The sequence below is a fragment of the Camellia sinensis genome, chromosome 1, assembly GCF_055761805.1.
Source record: "Camellia sinensis isolate YWXY chromosome 1, ASM5576180v1, whole genome shotgun sequence".
Classification (NCBI taxonomy): domain Eukaryota; kingdom Viridiplantae; phylum Streptophyta; class Magnoliopsida; order Ericales; family Theaceae; genus Camellia; species Camellia sinensis.
In genome coordinates, this window is record NC_138961.1 from 101,727,999 (window position 1) to 101,735,000 (window position 7,002).

Here is a 7,002-nt window from a genome sequence, read left to right on the forward strand (position 1 = left end):
CACAATCTTGATGTCATGCACATTGAGAAGAATATTTGTGAAAACTTTTACGGGACGATGTTGGCCATAGATGGAAAAAACAAGGACACGTACAAAGCACGTGATGATTTGCAAGAAATGGGCATAAGGCAAGAATTGCATCTACAGAGGAAAGATAACGGATCTGTTGTAAAGCCTAGGGCAGCCTACACATTGGATTCTCGACAAATAGATGGTTTTTGTGAATTCTTGAAGTCTATTAGTTATCCAGATGGCTATGCAGCAAACATCTCAAGATGTGTGACTTCTAAAAATGGAAGATTATCGGGCATGAAAAGCCATGATTGTCATGTCCTACTTCAGCGACTTCTACCAATTGGCATGCGTGGTTTTGTGAACAAGGAGATCTGTACAACACTATTTGAGTTGGGCAACTTCTTCCAAGAACTATGCTCAAAAACATTAAGGCAGACTGATTTGGAAAAAATGGAGGAACGAATTGTGCTCATACTTTGCAAGTTGGAGAAAATTTTTCCTCCAGCTTTCTTTGATGTGATGGTCCATTTGGCTGTTCACTTGCCCCGTGAGGCCATGTTTGCTGGACCGGTGCAATATCGATGGATGTACCCGATCGAAAGGTAATCATTATGAATATATGGTTATTTATTAATTTGTTATAACTAAACTATTGTGCAAAAATCCACCCATAAAAGACTATTGTTTAATAAGTAATTTTCTTGCATCAAGAAGCATAATTTTCATTGACAATTTTTGTTGAAGGTTTCTCGGAACTTTGAAAGGGTATGTCAGTAATAGAGCACGTCCAGAAGGTTCTATCGCTGAGGCTTACATTGTCAAAGAGTGTCTTACTTTTTGTTCAATGTACTTAAAAGGGATTGATAAACCTGAACGAAATGATGATGGTGGTGAACGTGGTCCCGGGATGGAGGTCTTCACCCAAAATGCTCGTCTATTCTCACCTATCACAAGGGCTCTTGAACCTTCGCAAAATGAACGAGAAATGGTTCACTGGTTTGTGTTGTACAATAGCTCTGAGGTGGAGCCATATATTGAGTATGTATTTAAGTTTAATTACGTTTATGCATAATCGTTCCATTTTGTTTTGAACTCTCTAAGTCAATAACGTATATCGCATTTCCTTGGGTAGGGAGCATAAGAATATTTTACATAATCTACAAGGACGTGACATAACTCCGGTACAACGAGAAGAATTTCCAAAATGGTTCAAAACTCGTGTAAGATATATTAAAGAAAATAACTGAATACAATTATTGAAACTTTCAATTCACATTAACTTAGTACACTTGTTATATGGTGTTTTATGTAGATGAATGATTTGCGAACGAAAGGGTCACCTGAAGCAACTGACGAATTGTGGTCATTAGCAAATGGTCCTGGATCGGTAATTGACTTTTATTCTGGGTGCATCTACAATGGAATTCGATTCCATACTAGAAACCGTGAAAATCGTCGTACCTGCCAAAATTATGGTTTGGTCGTAGAAGGGGACCATAATGGGAACCAAATTAATTTTTACGGCTACGCGTGCAAAATATGGGAATTGAAATACTTGCATGGGGGTACAGTGGTTTTGTTCCAATGTGAATGGTATGACACCGGTCACAAGAATAGAATATACTCCGATGAACATGTCACAAGTATTGATGTTACAAGACTTTGGTATAAAGATGACCAATTTGTTCTACCTAGTCAAGTAAGACAAGTATTCTACGTCAATGATACCAGCAAAGGCAAAAATTGGAGAGTCGTTGAACGCGTTAAGCATCGGGGAGTATGGGATATACCAGAGCGGGATGATGTCTCTAATGATGCTTTTCAACAGGATGAAACCACTGATGGTGTTGGGGTAGTGATCCAAGATAATGATGTTCAATACAGCAGGGATGATATGGATCCTGAGATCATTTTCAATGATCAACTAATGGCAGAGAATTTAGTTCACAATGATGACGAGGATGACACAATCATAGAGTATAATGATGATGAAGATGATGAACTGCATAGACAACCTGATGTTGATGCAGATCCTGATATAGATCTTAATATAGATTATGATATGTAGTGTTTGATATAGATCTTGATATAGATTATGATATGTAGTGTTTGATTTTTAATTATATGGACAAGTGTTATAATTTAATAATAAATTGCTTGGTTTACATTGCATCGCATTGTTTTTCAAATTTCATAGCATTGTTTCTTATTTCATTTCATTTAATTATATGCCATATGTACAGTTACAAAGATGTCCAGAAACGGGAAATCATTTCTGAAGCCCGGTGGCTTAGTCCAAAAGATGACGAAATATGAGAAGGATAGGAAAAAAACAATCCAGAAAAATAAAATCAGATTTGATGCTCTAGGGATAAAGTCCCTCAAGAATTCAATGTTTGGTTCTATTGAAAAGGACAATAGTGAAAGTTGTAAGGTGGGAAAGAGAAATGTGGGTGAAACTGATAATGACGAGGACTATCAACCACTTGATGATGAAGGACTGAGTTCTTCAAGTGATAATGGCGAGCCTTTTGATTCTCAAGTGATTGAGGTAATAAATGTGTGTTTAAAAAGTAATTTCTCTATTTTTTTCACTTGTTATATTACTTGTGGTATGTTTAGTTATTTCAAATTTATTTTTTATTAAGCAACCTTAAATTATTGAAAATGTACAAATAATTTTTTTTTTATATTATGTCAGGATATTCATATGGGTCCCGGTAAGAAAACAAATAGGTGTGCAGCTCGCCTAATAGCTTCACAAACACCTAGGGAAAAGAGAAGTACTGTCGATGAAGATACACTTACTCTTCCGAGACGACCTGTAGCTGCACAAGTTAATCATTCAGAGAGCACACCTGAGGTCTCGACCCAACCTATCCATCTTCCAGCCTTACATACTAGGCCCGATCAGCTCCCTACCTCCGCCACTCAACCTGACCACCTTTCAAGTCCATGTACTGTGACTAACAGTGGAGGTGAGAAATAAATGACCACTTAAATGAAATGATAATTTCTTATCTCAATATTTATTTAGTGCATTCATGTTTTATGTCGACTAATTTGAATAAAATTTTGGTCATAATAGCATCAATTCCAGTTTTGGGCAAGAAACGTGTACGAGGACCGACCCGAGGAAAGAATGTGGAGAAGATTAGAAAGGAACGTGGTGATCGAATACCGGTTACACTTAACCGTTTGACCAAAGCAATAGAAGGGGATTACGCCACACCGCTAGCAGCTGCTCTTGGTCAACAAATTCGAGTTCATGCCCCAGTCCGAAATGATGGATGGCTAGAAATTGCCTTTGGGTTAAGAGAGTCCATTGTTACAAGAGTTGGGGTAATTTGAAATATATGTGTCATATATTTAACATGTTATTTATATTAATCGCAATGATATATAAAATATATTGAATTTTATTATTTCCAATTGCAGCAAACTTTTGACTTTGGGGACTACAATAATGATGTGGATGTGAGATGTATTATTGATCATAAGTGCCAAACTTTGTACAGTGAATGGAAAAGTAGATTACACACACACTACAAATCCCTTAAAAAAGACAATGTATCTGACCTCAAAAGTCAGATACTATATCCTTGTACAAAGGATGATTGGGAATGGATGATTGACAATTTGTGGGAAACTAATGATTGGAAGGTATTTAGAAAAATATTTACTAAAGTAACATCCTCCTGTATATTAATACCTAATTTTTTTTTTTTAATTTGTAGGTAAAGTCAGAGAATGCGATGAAAGCGAGAGGTTGTGTGAAGTATAATCATACGAGCGGCTCGAGATCATTTGCATCGCGTGCATCTATCATTGTAAGTGTAGATTTACAAATTTGAACATACTAAATTATAAATACAGAATTATTGATTGACTAGAAAATCTAATGAAATGAAAGGTACAAGGAAGCAAACCGACTATTACGAAACTATTCGAGGACACCCACAGACGTCACCGACATGGGGGAGTGTGGATAAATAACGCAGCTGAGGAACATCATGTAACCATAACTATTTCAATTTCAATAATAAATGTTTGCATTTTGATATTATGTTTTAAGCTTATTTATGTTTCATTCATAGGCCACTATGGTTTCAAAGATCGCTGAGCAATCTCAACCTAGTGTCACACATCCATTGTCTGAGGAGCAGATTTCCAGAGAAGTGCTTGGGAAGAGGTCGGTCTACTTGAAGGGATACGGGATCCGCAAGGACAGTACTTCATCTTCTACACATTTTGAGGCTCCTAACTCCGAGGTGATTGTTCTTCAACAGCAGTTAGTTGACCAGCGACAACAATTAGTTGACCAAGGAAAGCAGTTACTTGACCAGGCTCAAAACATGAGTACAATGCAAACTATCATTCAAATGTTGGTAGCAAAAAATGGGATAGATCTAGCAAACATTCCGGGGTTAGTTCCAAGCAACAATGTCGGGGAGGATGCATCGGGTGTAAGGGAGGATGAAACTTCTCTCGGTTGAAATAGAGGTAAATTTGACACCTCATTAAATTGATTTACTTTATTTAACCAATCCTAACATGTGTCAACAATATAAAATTACATAAACCTTGTATTACATTCCTAGCATTACAACCTTTGTATACAATAGCTTGATAAAACAATAGCTTCACAACAATTTTCTGATTAATTTTAACTATATTTGTCTATTATTGTTGAAGTTAATGCATTAATAAAATACTCATGTTTTTATCCTTTTGTTCACAGGTTGGTGATGGATGTTCGTGGTTCAGTAGTGATATATATCATTTTGCACGTTGGCATTCATTTAATTTTTCTTTGTTTCGTTTTATAGGTTTTTCTGTTGAATGTTTATATAGTTTTTGGAATTATTATGTTTTGGATTGTTGGATATAGTTAGACGCATTTTAGGATTCTTATGTTTAGTTTTGTTGGATATTTGAATAAAATTTGGGATTTTGAAAGGCATTTGATATTAATTTGGTTACATTACTAATTGTTATGATGTGTTCAGTTTAGTTTTTACGCAATGTTATGTAAAGGTTTTTTTTTGTATGTTTTACAGAGAAATACAAGTTACTTAGAAATACACATTCAGGAAGTGGATCAATTAGGGTTTAGGTGTAGTATGAATTGCTAAGTAATAATAGGTCATGGGAAGCTAGGATTGAATTTGTTTTAGATGGGTAGGCTGACAATATTTTAATCATCAGGAAAAAAGTATAGGGTGTCAATGTGTCTTATTTTATCTTGCATTTTTTATATTCATTTGTAGTAACTTGTTTTCAAATTCATTTTTTGTTCCTAAAAGAAAGGAAAAATGGCTTCATCTTTAATTCTGCTGGCTACTGCTACTGCTACTGCCGTGGTGGCTGATGCTTGCTGCGGCTGCGGCTGCCATGTTGCTGTGAGGCGTGCATACTGCCAATCCATCCGATGAAGAACTTGCTGAATCAGCAGTTGTGATATGTGAAACTTCTGCAACATGTGGTGTGTTGTGTATACAACTAAGGAAGTGAATGGTTTGCGGAATGTGGGTGAAGTTGCACCTGTCGGGGTAACAACTAGTATAGTCTTATTTTTAGACTAGGCTGTGTATGCATGGTATATTTTTTCATTTGTCATTACATAATTTGATGAGGTGAAAATGTTAATCATTTGATGGATTTATTTTTCAATGGACTAAAGCAAGTTATATAGGGTCTTATGTTGATGCCATAGTGTTAGACTCCACTTTCAGCTTTTTTTGGTCAAAGTTTTCGTATCGTTTTCAATAGATTTTGCTAGTCTAGTGAGCGATCCATTGTTTTCACTGTAGTATTGGTTTTGTTTTTGGCATTTTAAATTTTTTTAATTATGTGGATCGGATTTCCTTGAATCTTTTGATTGTTTGGTCTTGAAATTCGACTTTCGGGAGCAGAGTGGTTGAACCTTGTTTTGTTTTTTGCTAGAAATGTCCTGTTTAGGTCTTTGCCTCATTTGAATTGTTTTCAACACTCCTTTCGGGTTAGATTTTATTTGAATTTATCAGTATTGTGAAGATTTTTATGTGTTCCAGTTGAATTTCAAGTTTCACTTGATGTCATACAGTGTTTGGTATGTTCCTCCCCCCCCCCCCAAACCACCACCATATTATTTTGTTTAAATGTTCTGATACCTTGTAATTTCTTTGCTTCATATGTACTGCAGACATGAGAAGAGATGTGCAGGAGATATTCAAGATGACTCCTCATGACAAACAAGTTATGATGTTTTCTGCAACACAGCAAGGAAATCCGTCCTGTTTGCAAGAAATTTATGCAAGATGTAATGTCCTATGACAGGGGTATAGGTCTGTTCATTAACAGTTTTATCATTTGGTGAGATGTCATAATATGTCTTTCATAGACTTTCCTCCATGGCATTTTCGACAAAAGGAGTAAACAATTGTTTGCCCAAATGGTGAAATGAAATTGTAGAGAATTTACTTAGAAGACCAAGTCAGGTGGATCAGTTTTTTTGTTTATTATTGGTTAATTTCCCAGATATATAAGGAATAGATTACTAGTTTTAGTTTGTTTTCCTGAATTATCAGCCTAATACATGCTAGTGGTTGGTTCATATGTTCTTGTTTTAGTAACAACAGATATGAATGATAACTATACCGAAATTACCCTGGGTCAGGTTGGACCAATCAATGACGGAACAAGACCTAGTTAAGCCCTTGTTAGCAATGTCTTTTAAAATCTCACTACATTTGCTATGCAGGAAAAAATGCGAGCCCAGCAATCCAAATTTTTGGCAACCATTAATTCAATTACAAATGATGGGTTGGATGGTTCAGAAGGTGGAGAAGAAGCATGCCCCTCTGATATCAGAAGCGACACTGGAGAGCCCACACAAGATGCCACTGCGAATGGCGGAATCGACCATTGGTTGGCTGCTAATTGGTTGTCCAATTTTGATTTTATTCTGTTGCAAATAAGTTATAAATGCATGGGAAATCATTTATC

The 7,002-nt window shown here is 36.0% G+C and overlaps 1 long non-coding RNA gene and 1 pseudogene across 1 annotated transcript; both read left to right on the forward strand.

The window, feature by feature from the left end:
• The first annotated feature begins 2,824 nt into the window (after positions 1-2,824).
• Positions 2,825-3,653, forward strand: LOC145789880 (uncharacterized). Its single transcript, XR_014328338.1, has 3 exons — positions 2,825-2,993; positions 3,104-3,357; positions 3,454-3,653. It is a non-coding gene; the product is annotated as an uncharacterized LOC145789880 (long non-coding RNA).
• A 465-nt stretch (positions 3,654-4,118) lies between these two features.
• The window catches only part of LOC145811801 (acetyl-CoA carboxylase 1-like), a 7,584-nt pseudogene continuing 4,700 nt past the window's right edge, over positions 4,119-7,002 (forward strand).